Source organism: Panthera leo, chromosome D3 (assembly GCF_018350215.1).
Source record: "Panthera leo isolate Ple1 chromosome D3, P.leo_Ple1_pat1.1, whole genome shotgun sequence".
Classification (NCBI taxonomy): Eukaryota; Metazoa; Chordata; class Mammalia; order Carnivora; family Felidae; genus Panthera; species Panthera leo.
Window position 1 is genome coordinate 73,979,458 of NC_056690.1, and position 14,463 is coordinate 73,993,920.

Consider the following 14,463-nt stretch of genomic DNA (forward strand, 5'->3'; position numbering starts at 1 on the left):
AAAACTGGGGAAGTAGATTGCTGTTATACTTTGGGAGGCCTGAAACTCCATGGTGAGGAAGGTACACTTAATTCGCCAGATCGTAGGTGGCCATTGAATGTTCTGACAGTAAGTCCCCATTGTCTTGAGCCAGGATAGTTCCTTAAGCTGGAGAATCAGTCGGTGCTCTCAGCTGGCACGCAACAGAACTGTGCCCCAAACAGAGCTAATTAATGAGCTGGAAAGAGATCACAGAATCAAAGGAAAAGCTAAACAAGCAGGTCTCAGGAAGAAGAGAAACCCAGAGAGCTCTACTAGGGAACAAGGACAAAGACCCAGTAGAAGTCCTTCCAAGGCGCTGACGTTAGTGAGTCATCTACAGATGTTTTGGTTCTCTCCACTCAAGGTTCAAAGTTCCAAGAGGGAGTTTACTCTACATGATCTTTATGTATTAGTGGCCAGTGTTGAGAAGAGCATCTTGGTCAGCAGTCCAATCAAGAATGGGGGGACAGACAGCCCAGTGATAGGCAAAAGCCTCAAGAAGGTGTCTCAGCTTTGAGACTCAACCCCAATCCCAAGTCACACACCAGCTAGCTCAGAGAAAGCCAACCCTCACACTCCTTTTTGCCATTCAGGGCCTTGTTGTTACTGAGACTATATTCAAACACTCTTCTAATCCTATTTCCCTTTATGATTTTTCCCTTCAATCTCACCCTTTGGTATTCACACATAGCACAATTTTCCTAGCTCCCCCTTGACAACAGTATTGTTGTCAAAAACACCCAGAATTTCTTGTTGTTGTTGTTGTTGTCGTTAACTTAGCTGATTTACTCTACATGATTCATTCAACTTGGCTCTGGAACCCCTCTGTGATCCTATTCCCATCACCCTCCCCCTTGCTCACCACCCCACTTTATTAAACCAACTCCTGCCAAGGCCCCACAGATCTTTAAAGTAGGAATTGAACAACCTGAACAGGACTGTACTTTAGGAAGATTAATCTGGCATCAATGTATATTGCAGACTGGAGGCAGTGGGCTACATGGGGGGCTTCTGCAAAATGGAGGGGCCTGAACTTGGACTAGACACAAAATGGGGAGGAAGTAGGAGGGGTGAAGAGAAGACACGCCATACAAGAGCGCCACTTGCTGTGGAGATTAGGTTGTCAGGGGAATGATTAGAGAACACTGAAGTCTTGATTCAAGGAGTTAAGGAGTAAGAAGGGTAAAGAAATGGAAGCAGAAAATGTATGACTACTCTTTAAAGAATTTTTTTGGTGAACAAAGTTGTAGTGGAGTCCGACAGGTTTGTTAAAGTGGTATCATCATAAAAAAGGACAGGTAGATTCTTGAAACATTTTACTTTAACTTAAAACGTGAAGTGTATATTTTTTCACCATTATTTTGAGGCAAGGCTCAAGTCTTTGGTAAGTGGCTGACCTCTGATGAATCATTTGGGGCACCTTGATTCTAAATAAACACACTCAAATGTATAAGTCTAAAATGTGCAAGTTCGGATCTTTTAAAGAAAAGCAAGGACTTAGGGGTGCCTGGGCAGCTCATTCGGTTCAGCACCCAACTCTTGATCTCAGCTCAGGTCTTGATCTCAGGGTTGTGAGTTCAGGCCCTGCACTGGGCTCTGTGCTGGGTGTGGAGCCTACTTACGAAAAAAAAAAAAAAAAAGAAGAAAAAGAAAAAAAGAGAGAGTTAAGAAAACAAGGACTCAAAAACACTTGTGAAACAATCTCAGTGGAGGCTTTTCCTATTGCTGCTAATCCATTAGCTTTCTTACCTATGACTTTTTTGAGAGCAAAAGTTATCTTACCTACACCTTTTTTTTTTTTTATTTAGCAACTCACCTGCGTCTTTTCAAAGCATTCAGCTTATTTTTCATAAAAACAACTACTCATCTGTTTTGCACTACATCAGTGTATAAAAGTATTTAAATAAAACCAACATGTAGAATAGAACTAGCATAAATGAGTTTGGAAAAAATGTATAATTAATATTTAATAAGCATGCAAGTCACTGGCAGAAGAAGTGTCTGGAGGTTCTAGACAGTTCCCTCACCAGCTGCCAGTATCCAGAGGTGCTGAGCATTACTCATAGTTTGCCAATAGAATGGACGCTAGAGGTTTAATTCCATGAGTCGGTCAGGTGGGGATCAGATCAATAGTCTTTTGTGGATTCCGTGCTAACTTGAAGGATACCAACAAATTGGTAGTGCAACAGATTTAATGATTATTTAAAAGGTCGTTAATCAGTAATTAAACAATGTGTGTTTTGTGGGGTTTTTGTTGGTTGGTTGGTTGGCTGGTTGGTTTTTATTTTGCTATCCAAGTCCTTCATTTAGTAGACTTAAATTCCAGTGTGTACTCTGGGAAAACTTTCTCCTTTTATTTCAGATTTACTAGCCTGCTTTCCCATCAATGCTACATGTATTAATTACACTTGTGTAGTCATTGTCTGTCTTCCTATTTGACTCTACGAGCAATTATGAGGGCAGATATGTCTATTTGGATCACCACTGAATTCCTAGAGCCTGTATAAGGAAGTCAATACTTATTTCCTGATGTCCTGATATTTCATTATTCATTAAACAATGATATGCTGTGTTCTTGCTAAGGCTAAATTTCCAGCTCTCAGCAATTACAACTTTAAAGAATTCTAAACCATTCATGCATTGTCAGTGTATTCTTTGCCAGGCAAACTGGTAAAACCCTACTCTGCAACACTTGAAAATACTAATATATTACCACAAATGCCTTTTAGTATAATTGGAGGCTTATGCTGGGTGACTTTTCCTCAATAATATGTATTGTAATCAATATACCTCCTTTTCCACCATGGGCCACGGCACCATCACTAACAACAGCAAAAGTAATTTTAAAGGGTTGCTTAAAAATATGAGTTTGAGAATGCTAATTTGATAATAGACCAGAAGTTAATTTCCTTGAGGCTATAGTCAGATAATTAATGACTATTTCAATTAAAAAGAGAAGACTTAGCATAGGTATGGATCAAGAGTATATGACCATTTTATCCAGGCAGTAGGATTTCAGAAGCAATGCCCACAGGCAGCCCTTGCTCAGGAAAGCCATTTGTTAATATCAACTATTTTGCATCCATAAAATGCTTTACAGTAAACATAAGTAAGCAATCCAATGTGTTATGTTACTCTCAAACGATTCTCAGTAATGTATTCAAATATGTATTATACGAAGTAATATAACATTCCATCAGTGCAAATATTTCCTGCATTGTCTCCTTATCATGGTTTGGTTGTATAATTTTGTTTCACATATAAACCTAAGTCCTTCTTCAGGATGGAGTTCTTTAGTGCTAATTCTCATCACTGGGAATGTTTTCTCCCTCATTCACAAACTCTCGTTTTTGTTCACCCCTCCCTCTCTCATTGATAGCTGCTTCCAAAGCCTCATTTAGGTCAGATTCACCAACTTCTTCCTCCCTCCTTCCTTTCCTGTGCCTCCCCAGCTAAACCCACTATAAAGAAATAGAAGAAGAAAGTAAAGTTGGAGCTCATTTTAGAGAGATTACTTTGATATTTGTGGACAATGCCAGCCGGTTTTATCACCCAGTCAATCCCATGTGGTATTCCTGACTTTTTGTGCCTGCATCAGTACTTTGATCTAAGAACATAAAATCCACGAGAAGAACAACTTTTTCCCTTTGTCTCCCTGAGTTTTTAATGTCATGGCAGATAAACAGAAGGGCATGCAAATGAAATTTTTTGAATCATGGAGACATCCAAATTTGTCATTCTTTGTCAGGCAACCAACAAGTTAGAACGCTTAAAAATCAAATAAATAAGCGCCTAAGAATAGGAAATGGGAAAATCCTAGAGTGTAAGAGTTAACATTGTATTGCTCTTATGATACAAGGATAACCAATTCAAACATGAATTAAAAATAGGTTCTTTTTAAAACAAGAAGCCACTGATGGAGCGTTTTTCCTTCAAATAATGACTGTAGCCAGGCCATTTTGGTTTGTGGCAACATAATTCTTAATTATATAAGGTGAATATAATGGTCTCGCAGGATTTCTGTTAGAAATTTATGCAGTGAGGACAGTAAATATGACAACATGTTGCCACCTAGTGGACATTTCATAAAATTTCTAGACATCCAGCTCCCTGATGTAGCATATGTACTTTGGATCAAAGAATGTAGGATTTGTGGGGACCTTCCACCCTGTCCTATAAGCCCTCTTGTCTTTGACTTTGACTCTAGATTCATCAGAATTTGAATTGTAAAGTCAAGAATCAAAGTCTTTGACTTTGACTCTAGATTCATCAGAATTTGAATTGTAAAGTCAAGAATCAAAGTCAGAAGATAGAAGTGTGTAACGTTTACTGAGCACCTACTTTGTGCAAAGCTTTACCTGATTATCTCTTATAATTCTCACAACAACCCTATGACAATTATAAACCCCTTTGTATATATTAAGAAATCAGCGCATAAAATGAGTGACTCACCCAGGGCACTTGGTCTCAAGCTGTGGAGTTGAGGTTTGAAGGCAGAACCCAGTTCTTCCTATGAACAGAGGGAACTCTAAGTTTATCATATGCAAATGATCCGGACTGGATCTAAGTTTGTAAAGCATAACATGGGGTGGGGGGAGGGGGTGATTTCAAGCTCTTTATTGAATTTATATGATACTTGATGTAGCTTGGCTTTCAAAAAAGAAAGCAAAAGGACCCTAAGCCATGTGTCCCTTGTGCTGGAGCCACACCAGAGTGGGATCTGAGAAGCCCCGTCCCTCCCCACTCCCGCCCGATAAAACATTGCCCACTGCCAGAATTCAAAATGGAGTGAATTCAAATTCACTTTTTAAGGGTTAAAATACTGTTATCTGGAAGGATAACCCAGAAGCTATGCATATTTGATCTAATTAATCCATTTCTGCCCATTGTTTCTGACCCCAACCAGCACCTCTTGCTGAGTTAGAAGTAAGGAAGTGTTGAATCTAAGAACTAGTAAATCAAGGAATTGTCCGAAACACTGGAGATGGAATCTGCATGGGGAAAAAGGAGAGATAATACTTCCCTCCAGCGCTCCCCAAACAACTTGTTCAGACTAATATTTATAGCATTTGGTTATATTATATTGAATATTACAGTCTATTCGGTAACCCCTTAACTGCCTCCATCACCCCCACCTCTGCCCCATCTGTCTGAGACTCCTAAATGCAAGAAATGGCATTTAAAAAAATCTCTGGACCCTCTGGTACTTTGCACATTGCCAGTCTCACAGTATTTACTCAATAAATGTTTGTTGGATAGAGGATATAAATTTCAGTATATCTAAAATTAAGACCCTAAATGTCCAATTTGACAGTGAGCCGTTTTCTTCAACTCTGTTGTTGGTTTGCAGTTGGAATGATATAGGGGATGCTTTGCAAGATTTTGTGGTACTGGTTGGTCATTTGTGTCACCAAAAAAAATTCATAATTTGGAAATAAATAACAAAATCCATCGTGATGAGGAACAATTACACCATATACGCAGAAGTCTGGGTCAATAAAATGGAGATGTAATTTCAAAGGCAAACAAAAGCAAATAGATGTTGATAATCACCATCCTTCTAGAACATCAGAAATCTATGGGTTTCCATGTTCGCTTAAGTAATTTGAGAGGAGAATCTAGTTTTTCCGCCGAATCCAGAAAGTCAGATCCTAGTTTTACTTGGTACAGGACATCTCTACTTGAATGGCTAGCAGACAGCTCAGCCCAACATTCCAAAATGGAACTAACTCCTTGTCTTTGCTTTAAATAAACCCTGTTCCTCTCACGGTCTTCCCACCTCAAGGAAAGGAAACCCCGCCCTTGTAGTTTCTCAGGCCTAAAGCCTTGCTGTCATCCTGACTCCTCCTCCTCTAATGCACTACATCCCATCCACCAACAAATCCTTTGGGCCCTACCTTTAATCCACTCCCTTCTTCCCACGCTGTCTGGAGGCACTGTGCCAGGCCGTCACCGGGATTCCTGCGATAGGCTCCTAACTGGTCTCCAGCGCTCCCCATGGCATCTGGCCTCACCCGGCTGACAGCTGAGAAGATTATGAACATCTTCCTGCTCGCGACCCTCCAAGGGCTGCCATTTGCTCCCAAGGACCCAGCCAAGTTCTCCTAATGGCCTTCGCAGCTTTAATAGTGTGGCCTCCTACTACCTCTCTGACCTCTTCTTAAGGTTCCCCAACGTCCAGCTTGTTCTTCAGCCACACTGGCCTCTTGCTTCTCTTTATGCAAGAGGCAAGAGCCCAGGTCAGGCCTTTGCTGTAGCAGCTGACTCTGCTCGGACTCTCTTCCTTAGCTCTCCTCCCACCTCATCTGTCTCTCACCCTTAAGTCTCACCTTATACTGTAACTGCCCCCCAACCCTCCCTGTGGCACTTCCAACGCCCCTTACCTTACTCTGTTTTTCTCTCTTTTTCCAATGGCACGTATCCCAGTATCCCCTTTCAGCATATCCTGTAAGTCACTTATTATGTCTGTTGATTATTGCACCTTCCGCTCCACGAGAACAGAAGCTCAACAAGTACAGGGAGTTTTTATGTTTTGTCCACTGATGTAGTTCCAATATGCGAAATAGTGTCTGACATAAAGTGGTTGCTGAGTAAATATTTGTTGTGTAAGTGATTGGATCAGTCCATCTTTTCAAGATATTTTAGTAGATACCAATGTCACCATATCTCAGATAGGAATTACAGTACATTTAGGTGATTTGTTTTTATTTCCCCCAAGTTTCCTGAAAGCATAGTATAACTTGTACAGTCTACTTACAAATATACTCATATCTCTTTTAGTTTTTGTTTTTGTTTTTGTTTTTTCTAATTGATGATTTGAGCCCTTAAAAAGACCTTGCTTTTGAGCAGGAAGTACAGTATCTCTACCTTTGTCCCTCTCAACTTGCCCCCAAAGCTCTCTTATTTTTTAAAAAAATTTTTAATGTTTATTTATTTTTGAGAGAGAGAGAGAGAGAGAGTTATCAGGGAAGGGGCAGAGAGAGGGAGACACAGAATCGGAAGCAGGCTCCAGGCTCTGAGCTGACAGCTCAGAACCCACGAACCGTGAGATCATGACCTGAGCCGAAATCAGACGCTTAACCGACTGAGCCACCCAGGCGCCCCAAAACCCCTCTCATTTTATCAGTCTAAAAGAGGCCAGTTCTGCTTCTCAGTAACAGCAAGGACCCACAAGTCTGAGGAATGGAAGCCGGACAGCCCCAGTTCTGGTGTGTCAAGGGAACTACAAAGAACTACAGCCGAACACTAGTCCCTTGGTTGTAGTGAAGTCCTCTGTATTTGTTACCTATCACCACCGTAATGCTGCATAACACACAGCCTCAAACCTTAGTGGCATAAAACAATGAGCATCTGGGGGCTCACATGTTTGTAGGGTTCGGTTGACATGGGCTAGACTCAGCTGATCTTGGCTGAGTTTACAACACACAGTTGGAGTTGTGGGTTTAGTTTGGCTTTGGCTGGGCCGATGGGACAGCTCAGCCCTGTTCCCATATCTCAGAGTTCAGCAAGCTCACCCAGGCATGTTCTCATGGCCACAGCAGAGGAACAAGAGCAGAGCAAGTGGAAATATGCCAGGTCTCCTGAGGCCTAGACTGGGAACTGGCGCACCGTTACCTCTGCTGTGTTTAATTGGCCAAAGCAAGTCACAATGTCAGCCCAATCTTAAGGGAGGGGAGATAGAGCTCACCTCTTTACTAAAACTGCAGAACGGCTGGGCAAAGGGCACAAGTTCAAAAAGGGATGGAATGTATTTGGGGCCATGAAGACCATCTACCACACCCTTCCTAGCCCATACTCTGCACAGGACCTAATTGTATGCCATACTCAAGCTCCAAGGTCAATTCCCTGAGCCATCATGTCCCAAATCTCTATACTATTCAGGGAGGTCTAGATTCAATGGTACCTTCAGCCTTAGTCAATTGCTGCATCAGAATCAACTGTGCTCTGAAATTTGATACTACACTAATTTAATAAGGCAACTAACATTTTGATTATGTAAGGAAAATCAAATTTAAAGGATAAGTAGATGAAGAAACAGAAGTTTATAAAGCATCACTCCATGCCCAGATCCATAATGGAGGCTGAGGGAGAGATGCAGACACAGTAACCACTAGACTGTAATTCTCTAATGATCTCAGCATAGGATACACAAATTATGAAGAGGGGAGGAAGGATTTTAAAAGACAGCAAGCAAACAGGGCAGAAGGTGGTAGAGATAAACACAATTAAGATAAAACAAAACAACCAAAAAACCTGGGGTTCATATTTTTCGGCCCATGGCCCCAAAAGTGTGGTATATCTATGCCATAAGAGCATCTACCATTGCTGTCCTCTCCTCCCATTTTCCCTGGGTTTCTCTTCGATAATTTCCTTTCCTCGGAAACCTGCCTTTGTCACGTACTTTAGGTTGAATTCAATTCTATGAAAAGAGTTTAGAAAGGACTGACTTTGTAAAAGAGTAAATGTAAAGAGTATGATTTGCTTTGGTGTTGAACCATAGAATCACTGAGTCTAGACACAGAAATGTAGAGTAGAGGCGCCTGGATAACTCAGTTACACATCTGACTCTTGATTTTGGCTTAGGTCATGATCTCATGGTTGTGGTATGGAGCCCCTCAGCCCCTCATTGGGCTGTGTGCTGAGTGTGGAGCCTGCTTGGGATTCTCTCTCTCTCTCTCTCTCTCTGCTCCATCCCCACAGTCTTTAAATAAATAAATATTAAAAAAAGAAATGTAGAGGCCAAGCTCTCAAAGAACTTACAACATAGTTGGACTAGCATGCATGAGTCCACAGTAAACAGGACAAGATAGACTGGATTTGGAGCTAAATCCAATGGTGTAGACAAGGAGCTCTAGGGAGAAAAAGCACTATTAAGAAGACACAGTTCCTGCCCTGAAAATTAGCCACTTCCCCAATGGATTTTGGAATTAAAATGCTAATAAGTCATGTCTGAGACCCAGATGAAACCACCACTTCTTCAGGAAGCCTTGACTGGTTTCTCCAACCTCAGAAATTACTGCACATCAAATTCTAAGAACACTCAGAATCTGTACCACGTAATTGAACACTTAATTGTATTTTTTTTTTTTGAGTAATGCTTGCTGTTTTTTCAGGATGGTTAGTCTTCCCCTCCTCCCAGATTGCAAATCCGCTAAGGTCTGGGAACATATGTGTCTGCATAGAATTGAATGAGACCTTCGAGATCATTCTGTATAATCTTTTCATCTCTACAGCTGGGAAAATCAAGGACTGACAAGTTGTGACTTGTCCAAACTTATTCAACCAATAGTGTTTAGGAGACGCCTTAAAATTCTATGTTTTTATCTCCCCTTGATTGGTAAGGAAAAGATATTGGGTGGAATATTCCAGGAAATTTGTCGTACAGTGTATTATTTTGTTTAGGATTTTCTCACCTTGAGAGCTAGGAGTAGTAAAAGGCATAACCCTATACTTTGGGTGTACAAGTAATTCTTGAAATCAGGTGGTGTTAGTTCTCCAAATTTGCTCTTCCTTTTCAAAATTGTTTTAAGTATTCTAGACCCTTTGCATTTCCATTTTTCAAAATTGACTTGCCCGTTCCTCCTAAAAAACGTTGTTGGGATTTTGGTTGGCATTGCACTGAATCTTTGGATGAAGTTAGGGTGAGTTGCAATCTTAACATTGTTGCATCCCCCAACCAATGAACATGATATATTTCTCCATTTTTTTTAGGTCTTCTTAAATTGCTCATAAAAAGATATGGTAATGCTATTTTAATTTCAATTTTTGCTTTTTCATTACTAGCATATCAAAATAGAATTAACTCTTATATTGGTTTTGTGCCCTGCCTTCTTACAGAACCTACTTACTAGTTTTAGTGTCTTTTGTTTCATAAATTCTGTAGAATTTTCTACATAGATGCACATGTTATTCTGCATATAAGGTTGTCTTTCAAATCTGGATACTTTTTGTTTTTCTTGTTGTATTGTGCTGGCTAGAACCTTTAAAACAATGTTGAAGTAGTGAAAGTGGACATCCTTGTGTTTTACTTGAAAGAAGGTTCTAGTCTTTCATCTCTAAACACAATGTTACCTATAGTGCTGCTATAGATGTGCTTCATCAGTGTGAGGAAGATTATCACTTTGAGCAAGCAAGCTCTTATCCAATGCTCTGTGAATCATAAGATTTCTTTTCTGTCTGGTTGATGGAAACAGGTCCTATTCCTGACCTTGAGTGGGTTCTCAGCACTGTCCTATTAAACTTGTATAGCCTAGGGGGCATGTGAGTGGCTCAGTTGGTGCGGCATGCGACTCTCGATATAGGGGTTGTGAGTTCAAGACCCACATTGGGTGTAGAGATTACCTAAACAACAACAACAACAACAACAACAACAACAACAACAATGGGGGGCCTGGGTGACTCAGTCGGTTAAGCATCCAACTTCGGCTCAGGTCATGATCTCGCAGTTTGTGAGTTCGAGCCCTGCGTCAGGCTCTGTGCTGACAGCTCAGAGCCTGAAGCCTGCATCGGATTCTGTGTCTCCCTCCTTCTCTGCCCCTCCCCTGCTTGCTTTCTGCTTGTTCCCTCTCTCTCTCTCTCTCTCTCTCTCTCTCTCTCAAAATAAACATTAAAAAACAAACAAAAACACGTGTAGCCCAATATCAAGTTGAGGAAACACCATTCTATCTCTAGATTGCAGAGTTCTTGTGAGTAAATTTTGTCTAATGCTTTTTTGTAGTCTCTTGTTGTGATCATGTGGTTTTTCTTGTTTGGTGTGATAATGGGATAGATTACATTGATTAATTTTTGATGTATTCTTCTTATGAAAAGAAAGTGGCACGATTGTTAGGAAAAGATCCTGAAACCTTTTTCAGGCTCAGAAGGCAACAAGGGGACAACTGATGAATGAACGTGAACTGGGTACAGGAAATGGACTGGCTGTTCATGTGCCATGAAGTTGCCATTTTGTCCTTCAGTGGTGACGTATTCACTAAGTGGGGATGCTTTCACCAGCTTCCTTGCAGTCAACTTTGCTGGTCCCTTTTCCTTATGAAATTCTTACAAATGATGACCTGAGAGTAGCTTCTGAGCCCCCAGTGCTGTGCAAATTGAATTTCATTACATTTTAAGTTATTAAAAATAATTTACTTTCTGGTCTGTAAAAAAAAAGAAAAAAAAAAAAAAAAAAGAATCTGATAGACAAACACCAGGCCGCTAAATATATTGAAGACCAGAGCTCCCATTTCTTCCGGATACATTTATCCTTTTTTTTTTTTTTTCTCAGTTTGGACCCCATGGAGTATGATTGATCTGGAGAAATGTGTTTTCTTTTGAAACTGTAGAGTGTTAACAAGATATTGGCATAGGGATCATTCCTGCCTATATCACCCATTCATTTCTAATCCCACATGCCATTCCTTATGTCCCTTGCAGAGAAACCCATGAATGTGGAGAGATGTGTTCTTGGTATCTGTAATGGAATTCGGAATGAATTTCTTATTATCATTGGTGACTAGGTGTCATTAAACTATTGCTTCGAGTGCTTTGTACTGTTGTATTACAGTTTACATTATTTTAAACTTTTCTTGGCATCTCCCTTTTAATGCTACCATTATTTCACTGGGGAGACGTGTGACATACTTCAAGCGATTAATAAAAGGATTTTTAGAATTTAACCCATTTGGAAGTTGGATACAGTCTGAATATGGTCCTAATAATTTATACTAAGACTAATCTATATATGCCCCATGTGCATTGAACAATAAGTGTGAAAGCATTTGAGAAGGCAATGAAAAAAGAAACTTAGTTTTCTTGTGCAACAAAACAAAAATTGTAGGGGAAAAAAATCTGACTGCTACTGAACTCTTTGAGACAGCTCAAGTTGAAACTGATTCTGGCAAGGCCATTATGGGGGTAATCGTCCAAGAGAATGTTTTCTTACACAGGAAATTAGAGACAGGGAAAACATTATTAAAAGTAAAAATTTGTAGATTTTTGAGTCTGCCAAAATGTGTAACAGCTATTGTATCCCCTTATGGGATTAACAACTAAATTGAATGTTACGTAGACTCAGCGTTTGAGCTGAGTTCCAAGTTGAAGAACCTTTGAGAAGGAGGGAAAAAAAGGCAGAGAGATTCAAGATGTTTTTTGATACAGTGAAACCCACCCCCACCCCCAATCACATGTTTTACAAAGTTACAAAAAAAGGTAAAATGAGGGGTTTTATTGCTTATATTAAATGAAAGATCAAAATGTTTTGATTGATGCCTTAGAAAAAAATCTGGTCATGATTCTGCACCAAAATTCACCATATGTACATGATTCTACAAGTTAGATATGACAAGATATGAAAAATATCTGTCACTAGATCTTATGATTAAACTGTATAGCAAAATGGAAAATTGATTGACTGATCCGGGAATTGGATGTGTGTTTATGAGCACGTGTATGTGTTTGTTGTGTGTGTTTGTTGTGTATGTGCTGTGTGAGTGTGCGCATTTTGAAGGGGAAGGCAGTGGTAACATGAAAAATGTTATTTAAAAAAAAGTTCTTGAATATCTGAATTACAGTAATTATCCATATTAATTATATAAATTGATATAAAAAGTAATCGGTTTACTTTTTTGGCTGACATACCTGCAGTCCTTTGGATTTTCATTTACAAACGCAGCTTTATTGATACCATAGCTTCTACCTCTCGGCAACAATTTAAAGGAATAGTGATTACATTCTGTCATGTAGATAGACGTTTTTGGACTAGACATGATGTGCATTCATTAACAGCTCATTTATTTACCATTATAAGTTTTTGCATAAGTGAATTTTCCAGAAAACCAAAATTAAACCCACAAAGTTTTAATTTTAACCATTTTAATGGAAAGGTCTCAACTTTCCTCATCCCTTAAATGATGAAGATTCTGAGTGAGTGCCAGATAATTGTGAGAAAGGAATTCTGTTACTTGGTGAGCGTGAATTAGAATATAATGTGCAATTTAAGTGATACTTTTGCGTGACATTTCATGGTATGGAAAATGCTCCCTCTATAATGTTGAATGGCAAAAGAAAGATGTAAAGTCATACGCTGTATTATCCCAATAATGATCTACAGTTAGAGTGTATATAGAGAAAAGCATATCTTTTGATCCACTTTTTAAATATGATTTACATGCAGAGTAGTCACAGGAAAATATGAAATACCTCAAATTGGCAGCACAGTTCTCTTTGAATGGAGAATTAAAGAAGATTAAAAATTTTTTTCTTCTTTTCCTTTTTTCAGATTTTCTAGAACGAATATTTTTTATAATCAGGTTTTTTTTAAAGGTTGTTGACAATTTTTTAATTGTATTATAGATATCCTATTTATTTCCCATTTAACAGTGATTATTACATATTAATAATGAATACATATTTTTATATAATAGGTGCTCAGAGAACATTAAAATTTTCATTCATTTTGGCATAAAAATATTCCTTCAAAAGTTCAGAGGGCATTTTCATACACAGGCTGCTCTTGAACTATTTAACTCAAGAGAAAGCTTTTTTGTGGTTTTCTTGGATGGACTAAAAATTTTGGTAAATATGTATTCATTTATCACAGAGGCTAAGGGGTTCACTAGAAGGTGGAAGATGGGTAATTGATCTTTCAGCTACATTCTATGAAGCAAAGTGAGGACATATGCTATTCACAGATTTCAGTCAGAGTAAACCCTTGAGGATGTGCTGCTCCAGCCCCAAATTTCTGCCCAAAGCTAGAAGTTGCCCGATTTGCTGCTGAAGTTAATCACGAGAATAGAAAATTCAGCAATTATTTCAGTGCACCATATAATATATATGTTCTCTACTAACAGTTAAATCTCCGCTTCAATTCTCTGTAGATAATCAAAAGGTAGCAAGAAAGCAAAGGAAGTTGCCTTGGCTAATGCTGGATAGTGGTTTCTGAAGTAGTTATGCTTAACCTTGACTATCATAGAAGAATGGGTGATTAACAATGGCACTGTTGTTATTTTTTTGGTTATAGCTAGGTGAAACATATTTGAATGGCCATTTTGACTGTGGTGCCATTCACACCTGGAATCATACGTCCTAGTGTATGGGAGGCAACACAGAGCCGTGGTTATAGGAGTGGGGTTGGAGGTAGAGCACTTGGGTTCCTTTTAATGGGAGATCTTGAGCAAGATTCTTAACCTCTCTGTTCCTCAGTTTCCTCATCTATAAAATTCAACTAGTATTAGGATCAATCTCCTAGAGCCATAGAGCAAATTAAATGAGATAATTCATATACTATGCTTAACACAGTGCCTAAGACATATTAAGTGTTCAAGAAATGTCTTCATCACCATCATCATCATCATCGTGAGCTTTTACTTATAGCTAAAAATTAACATAACTGGGGCACCTGGGTGGCTCAGTTGGTTAAGTGTGTTACTCTCGATTTCGGCTCAAGTCATGATTTCACCGTAATGG